This window comes from Prunus mume, unplaced genomic scaffold, assembly GCF_029339155.1.
Source record: "Prunus mume cultivar Tortuosa unplaced genomic scaffold, ASM2933915v1 scaffold25, whole genome shotgun sequence".
Taxonomy (NCBI): domain Eukaryota; kingdom Viridiplantae; phylum Streptophyta; class Magnoliopsida; order Rosales; family Rosaceae; genus Prunus; species Prunus mume.
Genome location: NW_028296571.1, coordinates 99,399 through 111,900, shown reverse-complemented (window position 1 = coordinate 111,900; position 12,502 = coordinate 99,399). Strand labels below are relative to the sequence as shown.

Sequence of the window (12,502 nt, the reverse complement as noted above, 5' to 3'; positions counted from 1 at the left end):
AATAGTAAAAATCTGATTTGTACTAAACCGTCAGAATATTTACGGTTACCTTACGAACAAGTTTTGATCGCCAAAAATCGTTAAACCTCCGATTCAAGCCTACCTTTGCCTGTCTACGGTTTCGTCTCAGTACCACCTACACAACCACACCACTCATGGTCCCAAAATCTTCCCGGATAAGAAATTGACCAAAATTACCCTTAACCCAAGAGTAAATTAATATTTTCTCTTAATTAGATTAAAAAAGAAAATAATTGGAGTCGGGGTGTTACATTCTACCCTCCTTATAAAAATTTCGTCCCCGAAATTCACATACCTGTCAATGGAAGAGATAAGGATACTTGGCCCGCATCTGCTCTTCGGGTTCCCAAGTAGCTTCTTCAACAGTTTGGCTTCTCCACAAAACTTTCACTACCGGGATGGATCTAGAACGCAACTTCTGTTCTTTCCTATCCAAGATCTGTACTGGTTGTTCGTCATACGACAAATCTTCTTCTAATTCCACGGGTTGGTATTCTAATACATGGGAAGGATCTGGCATGTATTTCCAGACATAGATACATGAAATACATCATGAACTCGAGATAGTTACGGGGGTAAGGCTAGTCTATAAACATAGTCCAATTCGTTCCGTGATCTCATAGGGTCCAATGTAACGAGGGCTTAATTTCCCACGTTTCCCAAATCTCATCACACCCTTCCAAGGAGATAACTTCGAGAACACAATCCCCAACTGCAAACTCAAGATCCTTGGACCTGTTATCTGCATAACTCTTCTGTCGGTCTTGTGCAGTTTTCAACTTCTCTTTTATCATCTTCACCTTCTCATTTGTTACTCGGATACTATCCACTTTTTCCAGTTTCTTGTCACCCACTTCATTCCAACAAATAGGAGTCCTGCACTGCCTCCCATACAACGCCTCATAAGGAGCCATCCCAATACTCGAATGATAGCTGTTATTATAAGCAAACTCCACCAAGGCAAGGTGAACATCCCACGCATCTTTAAATTGCAACTGCAGAGACCTCAACATGTCCTCCAGTGCGGATAGTCCTTTACGATTGTCCATCGGTTTGTGGGTGGCGCGATCTTGGCTGCAATCTAGTACCCATAGCTTCTTGTAAACACCTCCAAAATCAGAAGTGAATCTAGGATCCAGAATCCGATATAATGGACACAGTGCTCCATGCAATCGATAATCTCATCCACAAAAAGTTTTGCCAACCTTGTCAAAGGATAGGTCTCTTAATGGGTAGGAAATGAGCAGACTTGGTAAGTCTATCTACTATCACCCAAATTCCATCATGACCCTTTGAAGTACGTGGAAGCTTAAAAACAAAATCCATAGCAATCGTTCCCACTTCCATTCGGAATCACGAAGTAGTTGCATAGTCGATAAGCCACGTGGCTCCGCCTTCACTTGTTGACATATCAAACATCTGCTCACATACTTAGCAATGTCTCCCTTCATATGCGGCTATGAATAATATGCCCGTAGTGTCAGTACATCTTGTGCTACCCGGATGCATAGTGTAAGTGGAACAATGAGCTTCCTCCATGATTTCTCTTTTCAACTCAACATTCTTACTGGGTACACATAGACGAGCTCCTTTTACCAAGGCTCTGTCTCCCCTTATAGCATAGTCTTTCCGTGTTCCATTTTCTACTTCTCCCCTTATCCTACAGAGTATAGGATCTCCCAACTGGCCTGCAATTACCCGTTCCACCATAATGGGTCTCACATGCAAGCTAGCAAGGATTCCACCTTGTTGAGTCATCTCCATTTCTACTCCATCTTTCCGTAGTTCCACCAACAACGGAAGATGGGCCTTATATAGGCTAAGTTATGCGGTGGTCTTCCTACTCAATGCATACGCAACCACATTAGCTCGGCACAGGTGGTACTCAATCGTACAATCGCAATCCTTGATCAATTCCAACCAGCGCCGTTGTCTCATATTCGGCTCATACGGGTAAAGAAATGCTTGAGGCTCTTATGATCCGTGAAGATCAGGTCTCACCATACAAAAGTAACTCTTCGCCAAATCTTGAGCAAATACTACTATAGCAAGTTCCAAGTCATGGGTGGATAATTTCGCTCATGCTTTTTGAGTTGCCTCGAGGGCATAAGCAATCACCGGTCATGTTGCATCAGAACACATCCCAATCCCTTGCAAAGATGCATCGCATAGATCACAAAACCCCACAGGTTATCGGGAAGAGTCAAAGCAGTGCGGTGGTCAAGCTTCAAACTCGAAAACTGCATTCGCACTCTTAGTCCACTCCAATGCAGCGTCCTTCGCCGTCAGCAGCGTGAGAAGGTATTGCTATCGAAGAACCCTTCCACAAATCGTGATAGTAACACCGCTATTGGAAACATTATACATCACACTCGTAGGATGTACCCAATTCACAATAGCCTCAACCTTCTGTGGGTCCACATAAATCCCTTAGTTGAGATTACATGTCCAAGGAACACCACTCTCCGATCCAGCCAAAACTCGACACTTGCTAAATTTGGCATAGAGTTGCTTCCTCCTAAAGTCCTCAATACCAACCTTAGATGCTTCTATGCCCTTCCAAAGTCTTAGAATAAACTAGGATATCATCTATGAACACAATCACAAAGTGATCCAAATAAGGTCGAAACACTCTGTTCATGAGATCCATAAATCTTTCTTTGGAGCATTACGTCAATCCGAGCAGCATCACAGAAATTCATAATGACCATACAGCGTTCAATGCGGTCTTGGGGACATCCTCTTCTCTAATCCTCATCGCGGTGGTATCGACCTCAGATCAATCTTAGAGAAATACTTTGCATCCTTCAGTGATCAAACAAATCATCAATCTGCGTAAAGGATACCGATTACGTCTTTGTCACCTTATTCAGCTGCAGGTAATCAATAGCCATAACCTCATGGTCCCATCCTTCTTCCCACAAACAACAGATTTGCACCCCGTAGAAACACTAGGTCGGATGAAACCCATATCCACTAATTCACCAATCTTCAACTCCCGGAGTTCAGCTGGTGCCATCCTATAAGGAGTTAGATAGATAGGATTGGTGCATGGAAGAAGTTCAATAGTGAACTCAATTTCCCTTTCAGGAGGTAACCCAGGAAGATCATCTGGAAAGACATCAGGGAACTCACTATGCGGGAATATCTTCCAGTTCAAGTGATCTCTCAGTGTCGATGATATGAGCTAGAAATCCTTCACACTTTCTCAAGTAATCTCTTAGTGTAATAGCAGAGATAAGGCAAGTAGGAGAATTCTCGTTCCCCGGAAAATCACTTTAGGGTCACGGACTCGAGTGTCACTTCCTTAGTAACAATCACACGGGCAGGCGCATGATGCTTCTCTAGCCAATCCATCCCCAAAATAATATCCAAATCCACCAATTCTAAAGGGATCAAATTGGCTTCAACCACATCTTCTACTTGAACATAGCATTCTCTGAATACCCGGTCTCGATGCGCACCGGTCCTCCTCAGTAGCCACTAATTCGGTACAAACCTCGCGATTCATTAAACTTATGCTCATATTATTGCCCGACGACATTGATCCTTGCTTGGTACAAGAACTCATCTTTTTGGCATAGCGATAGGAAGGTGGATAGAACCGATCGGAAAAGATTCTTTGAAATTCCTCGAGTAATAGCAATTGGATTCTCATAACCCTTTGCGACTTTCCACGTTGATAAGCATTCCTTTTTGACGTAAAGTAGCCAAGCGGACTCTATCTTCATCCGGACACTCCGGTACCTCAAAGATCCGCTCTACATCGCGTAATCCAACACTCAGCCCTGCCGGATCAGGCACTCCACCACCCATGAACTCTTTGGCCCAGAGTTCTTTCACCCTTTATTTGAACTTTCTGCACTCGCCTCCGCAGCAGCGGTAGTCATCGTCTTGGGTGAATTGACTCAGCACATGGCGCAAGTCCAAGGCATTCTCTCAAGCGGGTGGAGATGGTGGAGAGATGGAACTGGAGGTGAAGGAGGTGGTGACGGAGATGGTGGTGGAGGATTTGGGCCCCATCTCGACCACGACCTCGTGTTCTTGGTCGGCGAGTTGCCATGGTTCTACACAAAGAAACCATCAAATCATTAGATCAACAATGCAGCAAAAGTGCAAATGTCGAAGGAAAATGAACCTAATGCTCGATACTGTGAGGACCACGCCCCAGAATTTCCCCTTAACCCGAGGCGGATCCCTCTTGGTGCCGACATCACTGCGATGCCGGGCCACTTACTAAAAATCCAAGACATCCTACCAAAATTTTGGCAGAGTCTCCCCTGCAAAGTGCTCAAACCCAACAATATTCAACCTGCATAATTTACATCATAATATATTCCAACTGCCAGCATGCTTTTAACATACAATAATCCAACATAAAATGGCCTCCGGCCTCAAGTAGTAGCCTAACATGGGCGATAACAGAGCGTTACAGAATTTGTTTACAACAAACAGGGGAGTAGAAAGAATTTATACAGACCTAACAAGCTGACGACAAGCTTGGAGCTCGTGACTTGCTCGAACGCCTTCAAAAGCAACACTGTCTGGGGGGCGCAAAACAGAAAGATGTGAGTGGACAAAAATAAAGTTTCACTTTATATCAACATAATAACCCCACCATGTAAAAATAATGCTCTAGCATGCAATTTCACAATTCAGAAACCAAAACTCAAACACAAAATCCCAAAGTCCAAAACAACTCCACAACTCATTTCCCAATGATATGCGACTCTCATCAACCCGTAAATACCCATATATAAATATATATCCATATATATAGGACTTTAATATAATATACTGTTTCTCTCCATACTAATGTACCGGGGAAACAATCCAAGGGATTGTTAGCGGTACGCGAGATTCGAACACTAACCGCGTCCAGGGATGAGTAGTCCAACCGGGGACGGAACTCCATAGCTCACACGCCGGCACCGCCAACGACACGTGTAGCTCACAAATCTCATATCAAGTCCTACGCGCGAGGCAGTATCATCACCCCACCGGACCGCCACGACGTGTGATGATACTCAACAATATACATACTCTTCCCATACGCCGCAAACCGCTGCAACCGATAGAAAGTGTCTCACACACCCACTGCCAACGACATGTGTGAGACCCGCAATCTCATGGCCTTCCCACCCCACCGGCTGCCAACGACGTGTGTGGGAAGCCTAGTAACTAGGGAATGGTACTCACCTACCATACTCATACATCTCACAACCATCCCTCAAATTCACATCTTTCCACAATCTCACCACAACAACCTCTCATACTCTATACATAGACAATATAGATAGCCATCCCAAAATCCATATCAACATAATCATCATACTCAAATATATATATCCATACTCAAAATATATAGCCAAGATGTATCAGAATATTCAAATCCATCAACCAAGTGATTATTAAATCAAAATCACCATTTAAAATCTATGCACAAATTTCTCATCAATAAAACCATGCATATGCTTAAAACAAAGTCCACTCACAAATAATCCCAAGCTGCCCGGCCCCAGTGAGGGTCCTACTCTTTGCAGTGATCAACCAAGTACCTATTTCGGATACAAATCGCTTGATTAACATCACGTACTTCGCGAAATTCACAAAAGGAAATACTTAAATCCCCAAGTTCCCGGTGCGCTCACGTCCAAAGGAATATCCTAAGGTCCGGTTGCAGGTTTGCAAATCGCTTCCGATCGCACGGTAATCGCGATTTCTAAACTTCAAATTACTGAATCGAAACATCCGGGGCTCCGATTCACGATCCGCGAATTCCTATAGGTTTCTAAGAGTACCTAGATCAACATACTTCAGTTTGGAAATGATCCAACGGTTAGAACTTATCGAACCCGGATAACGCACAATATGCGAAATCCGTTCGATAGTCAAACGACATCCAAATCGAGATCCGCAAAATCCTACGCACTCGTGACCTCCTAAGGATCTCATCAGGATGAAAAACAACTTCACCCACCTTGCCCACGCACCGCCACACGCGCCGGCAGCGCGCGGGTGTGTAGAGAAATTTCCGGCGACGGAAAATCTCCAAATTACGAACCACCCTTCCAATCCTAGATACTACTCGAAGAATGGAGCAACTTTTTCCTACGGCAACGTCCAATTCGGACGGCAAGTGGCCGGAATTTCAGATTGAAAACCGGCCAAAACCTAGGTTTCAAATTCAGTTCCAAAACTCAAAATCGATCCAAACCTAAACAACATCAGCTAGAGCACGTAAAAAGAAGAAGAAACCTCACCGGTTCACCGGGATTGGACGGCGGAGACGACGGCGCAACGCCGTGAAAATTCAAGCGAACCGATCGATATCGTGGCGGTTGAGTTTTCGGTCGGGATAAGCTGGTGGGTTGTGATCGGGCCGAGGAGTCGAAGCGGGACCGGTCTCGGCTCTCTCGTTCTGGAAGCGAGAATCGAAGAGAGAGAAGAGAGAGTCGGGAGAGAGAAAGCGAGAGAGAGAGAGTGTCTGAGAGAGAGAGAGAGAGTGAGTGAAATAGTAAAATCTGATTTTACTAAACCCTTCAGAATATTTACGGTTCTGCCACCGAACAAGTTTTGATCGCTAAAACCGTTAAACCTCCGATTCAAGCCTACCGCCTGTCTACGGTTTCGTCTCAGTACCACCTACACAACCACACCACTAATAGTCCCAAAATCTTCCCGGATAAGAAATTGACCAAAATTACCCTTAACCCAAGAGTAAATTAATATTTTCTCTTAATTAGATTAAAAAAGAAAATAATTGGAGTCGGGGTGTTACACTTCATAACTATATAAGAATACATGCCAAATGTGATTGTCATTTTGATAAAAGTGAAGATGACCTAAATGGTATTCAAGGTGAAGAGATTGAGATAAAGGTTGATGCACAATAAGAAAATGGTCCTGTTACACAAGAAATGGAGGTATTGAGAAATTATATAGCTGCAAGTTTAATGAGTTTATTTGCTTAGAAATGTATATGATTGCTTGTTTATGACTAACTTAATTTTTGTTATGACCATATTATTGTCAATATATTTATTTTTAATGGAATACTTTATTTATTTTATAATTAAAATAAATTTTAGGGTATGATGGAAACATATTTAATACAAAAAAAAAGAAAAAAAGGAGATAAAATGAAAGTGCTTTTCCTTTAATCAGACTTGAATAGAAAAACTATTTCAACATAATGCCCTTTTTATTCATTATACATAGCTCACAACACTTTCAAAAAAAAAATAAAAAATTTAACGAACACTTAGAAATTGATTATTGTACAAACATCACTTATAAAGTTTACCAACGTCAAACTGCTTTCTTTCATTGCGATTTCTCTTACAGCAAATCTGACAACGATTATTTTCACAACATAGCAATGCCAAACTAGTAGTTTGCTATAATGACTTTCTAGCTATTTTAGCTAGAATTTGACTAAAATTTGGAGACTCCTGGAGATGCTCTAAGAACCAATTAAAAAAGAACAACTGGCTAGTTTTTGTTTTTCTGTTCAAATCAGCTCTATGTAGGTATTTGTATAATATGTCATTCAAAAATGAGCTTTTTACTTGTTACTAAAAACCTAAAAAATAATAATAACATGAGCTATTTAACTAATAATCAACCAATCAATAAGGGTGTTTTGATGTTTCCTATAAAATATTTGGTCACTTGGTTTTTTTAATGTGATACAGGATGCGCAAAAGGCTAAAATATGGTCACTTGGCTTTTAATTTTTAATATTTTTTTTTCTGAAATATTCAGCCAATGCACAAATTCCGTTACCTTCAAGTTTCAACAACTACAATTAAAATCCACAAATGCTTTAGTTTAGCTAAAAACAAATCAAACAACTAGAAGGCAAATGAAAATCCCAATTAAGGCAAGAAAATTAAATCTCACAACTTCAAACTCTCCATTTTCTTCCCTAAAATGTTACACCTCATCAAACTTCCAATGGTATTGCAAACCATCTTAGCATCTTCCCACCTATTACCATCTGCCAACCTCTTGTACAAGTAACTCTCAAATGTCATGCGTTGCACATACTCATCCCCACACAACTCCACCAAAGCTTCTCTAGCCGCATCACTACCATAAAACACCTTTTGCAACAAATCCAAAAACCTAAATGTTGTAACGTACTTGGCATCCCATTCTTTCAAATACTCCCTCCTCAAATCCCCTTCATTGATCATCCTCTGCCCTCCTTCGGATGCCTTTACAATTGCTTGGCACGCACAATCTCCCAGACTTCGCAGCAAAATAAATCCCCTCGCCTGAACATTTCGTCACATACCAAATTTGCGTCCCCGTGCGCAACGCGTCCTCTGACACGAGTTGGTCGGGGATGCTCGGGTATCGGGTGGGCCTCCACTTTGATCACTTTCCCACCGCTGATCTTAGAATTGGCCCGAGCCCTAATTGCCCTTTGGAACACCTTAATATCCTGCTTGGAGCACACCGTACCAGTCCCCACTGCCACGTGGTCGCACTTGGGGAAAACCCAGGCGTAAAAATCGGGCGACACGTCGTTTCCCACGTACATCTCGGCGAGATCTTCGTAGTACTCCATTTTGTCGTCCGTGAGCTTAATCCTCTCCTGAAACGCAATGGCGCATGCGTAGCCGCCGGCCTTGATCGACTTGGCGACTCGGCTGTTGGCGCCGTCCGCGCCGATCACAACGTCCACGGCCAGAGCCTTTTGCGAGTTGTTCGAAATGTAGCGGATGACGTACGGCGCGTCGTTCGAGGTCGGGACCTCGAGATCGGTGACGAGGGCGGAGATGAGGTCGGCGCCGCACGATTGGGCGCGGGAGCGGAGGAAGGAATCCAGTACTTCGCGGCGGAGCATGGCGATGAACTCGTCGGGGCGCAGGGTTTTGCCGAAATCGACGGCGAGATTGGAGGGGGAGAAGATCCTCATGCGGGTGACGTGGCGGTCGATGAGGTGGCGCGGGATGTCGAACTCGTCGAGCATGCAGAGAGGGATGGCGCCGCCGCATGGCTTGGCGGCGGAGGGGCCGCTCCGCTCGAACAGAAAGGTCTCTACGCCGCCTGCAGCCAAGGCCTCGGCGGCGGAGGATCCTGCAGGGCCCGCGCCGATCACGGCGGCGCGGAGCTTCCGGCCGGCTATGGGCGGGTTGGTGGTGGCGGGCTTTGAAGCTCTGATCGTGAGAGGGCGGTGCTTGGTCGGGAGGGAAGCTGCGAAGAGGCTCAAAAGCGCTTGAGTTGCTGCGGCCATTGTTGAGGGTTTTGTTTGGCAGCAAGGTGAGTGAGTTTAATTATTGTGCTAGTGATTTTGTGATATGCTTTTGCTTTTGAATATTATTAAATTAATCAGACAATGTGGACGTTGGGGGTTTCAAAAGTTCCAAACTTTTTACTATTTTTATATTGCAACCCACTGTGGAGCTTGGACGGAGGAATCTGGAATCTGTGAGCTTCAGAAAAATAGTTGAATCTACTTGAACCAGATAATAGAGAAATTATAACAGAGTTCAAGTGCTTAATTCACTGAAAAAGAATAATTCAGGGAATTAAGTTCGATTAGCGTGATAGTTCACGGGTAAAACGACAGTTTATCCATTTTAATACAGCATTCCAATTTCCACTTAGGAGTTTAGACAGAGGAATCTGGAATCGCTGAGCTTCAGGAAAATTGTTGAAATTTACATTCATGAAGTTCTAATTTCTACTTGAACCAGAAAACAGTGGAAATTATTAGAAAATTAGAGTTGCAGAGTCAGGTGGGAAGTGGATGTGAGGGTGAAGCAGTGGAAAGCAATTCCTGGATGGTGGTAGGGCGGCAAATGCGAGAAAGGGGAGAGCCGGACCAGGCAGAGTCAGCCAGCAAGGAGTTGACTGCCTTTGTTGGGTTGTACAAATCCCACCACACATGGCTTGTATCTTGTTTGCATGCCGTATCTTTTGAAAGGCATCCAATTGCTGCCCCATACATTCCCAACCCACAGCAGGCACTCTTTACATCCTCAAATCCTGCAACCAGCAAGTTTCTTAGAATCTTATAATTCGAAGTAATTAAATTCCTTCCTTGAAAATGAAATGAAATCAGTAATGTATGGAAATTTGAAAGAGTTGGTAGTTGTGATTTGTACCGTAGTGTTCTGGGTTGTTTATGATCTTTCTAATTCCTTGGTACACATCACAGAACACAATCTGGGCATCCGGAAGCTCTGCGCGGAGCATAGCAATCTGCTCATGCAGCATTTTGTTGTACTCCGAAACCTGCGCATTGATCTCCTCCACACAACCCTTCCATCATCATCTTCCTCACCGGCTTTGGAATTCGAATTGTACCGGTCCAGCAACATACGAGGTGTGCATCCCAGAGGCAATATCCCCATGCAGATCATCCTTCTCACATTCATGTCATAGAGGTTCCTTATAACATGTATCATCTGATTTGCTAAAACGTGGGAGAATTCTTGGTCACTGTAGTTTTGTTTTGCAGCGCCGGATGCATTGCGCAGGTAGAGGTCGATGTAGTCGTCTTTGCCAAAGGAGAGGTAGAAGATGGAAGATCGGATGAAATGGAGAGCTGTTTCCTGGCTCAACTGCAGTTGTAAGAGCTGCATTGAGTCGAAAACTTGGCGTAGTTGCTGGTTTACAGACTGGTAGCTCTTTCTGCTCGGGTTCATGATTGTTGCTTGTGTTGAACCAAAGTTGAGGCCTTTTAGTATTCCATCAATGGATCCATTTTGACTGTAGAAAGGTAGGATATTTGGCATGCCCATCTTCTCAGCTGTTGGTACAAACAAACATGTTAGTGCAAATCCATTTTTCATTAAATTAAAATCCACACAATTGATTCTAGTTACTGCAGTGCAGAATAAACTGATGCCTTGTTAGCATTTTTCTTTTTCTTTTTTCAAATTCCCATGATGCATGAACATATAGGTAGCAATAAGCATTTTGGCACACTCATATATTCACATAATTACTTTGGTTAGCCATAATTTACAGAAGTTGACACTGATAAATAGTGTTTATTATTCAATTAGCAGCCAGGCCATACATATTTATGTACTTTTGGGCAAGCCCATGCTACAAACATCTAACCTTTTCCTTCATCAGAAGAAAGTTGAAGCAAATTTGAGGTTGGAAGTTGAATTTTCTTTGATGGTTTAGCTTTACTAGCAAAGAATGATGGGTGCCCATCAATCCCACAAAAAAGAAAAAGAAAAAAAGAACCAAGAAAGCCAAATTCAATCATACACAGGCCGGTTCTCAAATAATTCAAGTCCAAGAAACAAAAAAGCAAAGGCCTAACACAGAAAATTTCATAATTTCCTAAGGAAATTAAGTCCAAGAAACAGAGCATAATTAATTTTTTTAATATAAGTGATAGTCTAAACTACAAGGAAATATGAGTTTCTTACACGCACTGCTAAGGTGTCATGAGAATTCAAATTCAAACTTAGACCACTGGAATGCAAAGCAAGACCATTTTTCACTGGACTAAATCCGTTGGCAAAAACAGAGAATACTCATAAAAACAATGAAATGAAGGATTAAACGTTACCAAGAAGATGGGGAATCAGAGTGGAATCAGAACCGTTGCATGAATACAAGGACAGATAGCTGTGAATGAGAGGGTAAAACAGTGTGTTGTCTCCACAATCAACAGAGGAATCTCCCAAGATGTAGAATGCAGGGGCATTTAGGTCATTTGAAACCTCTGGCGGCAATTTCCCATGAGCCATGACCAAAAGGGCTAGAAGATGAACAAGAAGCAACAACTTGCTTGCTTTGAAATTGGGTTTTTCTTGGGACATTGTCATCTTGCTTTTGCTTTCTTGAGTTTGTGTTCATCTGCTTTTGCTTTCTTGAATCGAATTGAATTGAATTGAAATGTGCTTGAGTTGTGTTGAGGAAATGGGTTTTAAAAGTGTGTTTGTGCAAATAAAGGACATGCTTAGTGTGGGTTAGGCGATAGGCATAAAAATCATGTCTGGGGGAAGTTCGGTGTCACTTGGTAGTAAGCTCCCAATGTTTTTAAGAAACACTATATTTCCTTTTTTTTCTTTTTTTTTTCTTTTTTGTTTGGCAAATTTAGGGAGTTTTTCTTTCTCTGACTTATTCCCTTTTCCTTTTCTTTCATTGTTTGTATCCCTTTACTAGCCTCCCAAAACAAAATTAAATAAGATCAATCCTAACTATAATTTCTTCGGTGTGATAGTCACATCGCTACGTAGTGTTACTATTCACTATGTTAATACATCTTTGTCTATTTGTAATAAACCCTAAAATTAGACTTGAATGATTTTTCTCCTTGGTGTGAAGTTTTTTTTTTTTTTTTGGTGAAAGCTAAAGACCCATTTGATAACCATTTCAATTTTAGTTTTTAGGTTTTAGTTTTCATTTTTTGTGTAAGAGTATAGAGGAAAAGAGAGTGATAATGAGAGTGAGGATGCGATTGAGAGAGGGGATCAGAGGGGAGGATGGGAGGGAGGAT

The 12,502-nt window shown here is 42.5% G+C and overlaps 2 pseudogenes across 1 annotated transcript; both read right to left on the bottom strand.

The window, feature by feature from the left end:
* Positions 1–7,720: 7,720 nt before the first annotated feature.
* LOC148914282 (geranylgeranyl diphosphate reductase, chloroplastic-like) lies at positions 7,721–9,406 on the bottom strand (annotated as a pseudogene).
* Positions 9,407–9,504: 98 nt separating this feature from the next.
* LOC148914281 (GDSL esterase/lipase At1g71250-like) lies at positions 9,505–11,923 on the bottom strand (annotated as a pseudogene). The gene is made up of 3 exons (XR_016123121.1): positions 11,570–11,923; positions 10,143–10,789; positions 9,505–10,023 (listed from the first exon to the last, which is right to left on the bottom strand). The product of XR_016123121.1 is annotated as a GDSL esterase/lipase At1g71250-like (transcript).
* Between the last annotated feature and the right edge of the window lie 579 nt (positions 11,924–12,502).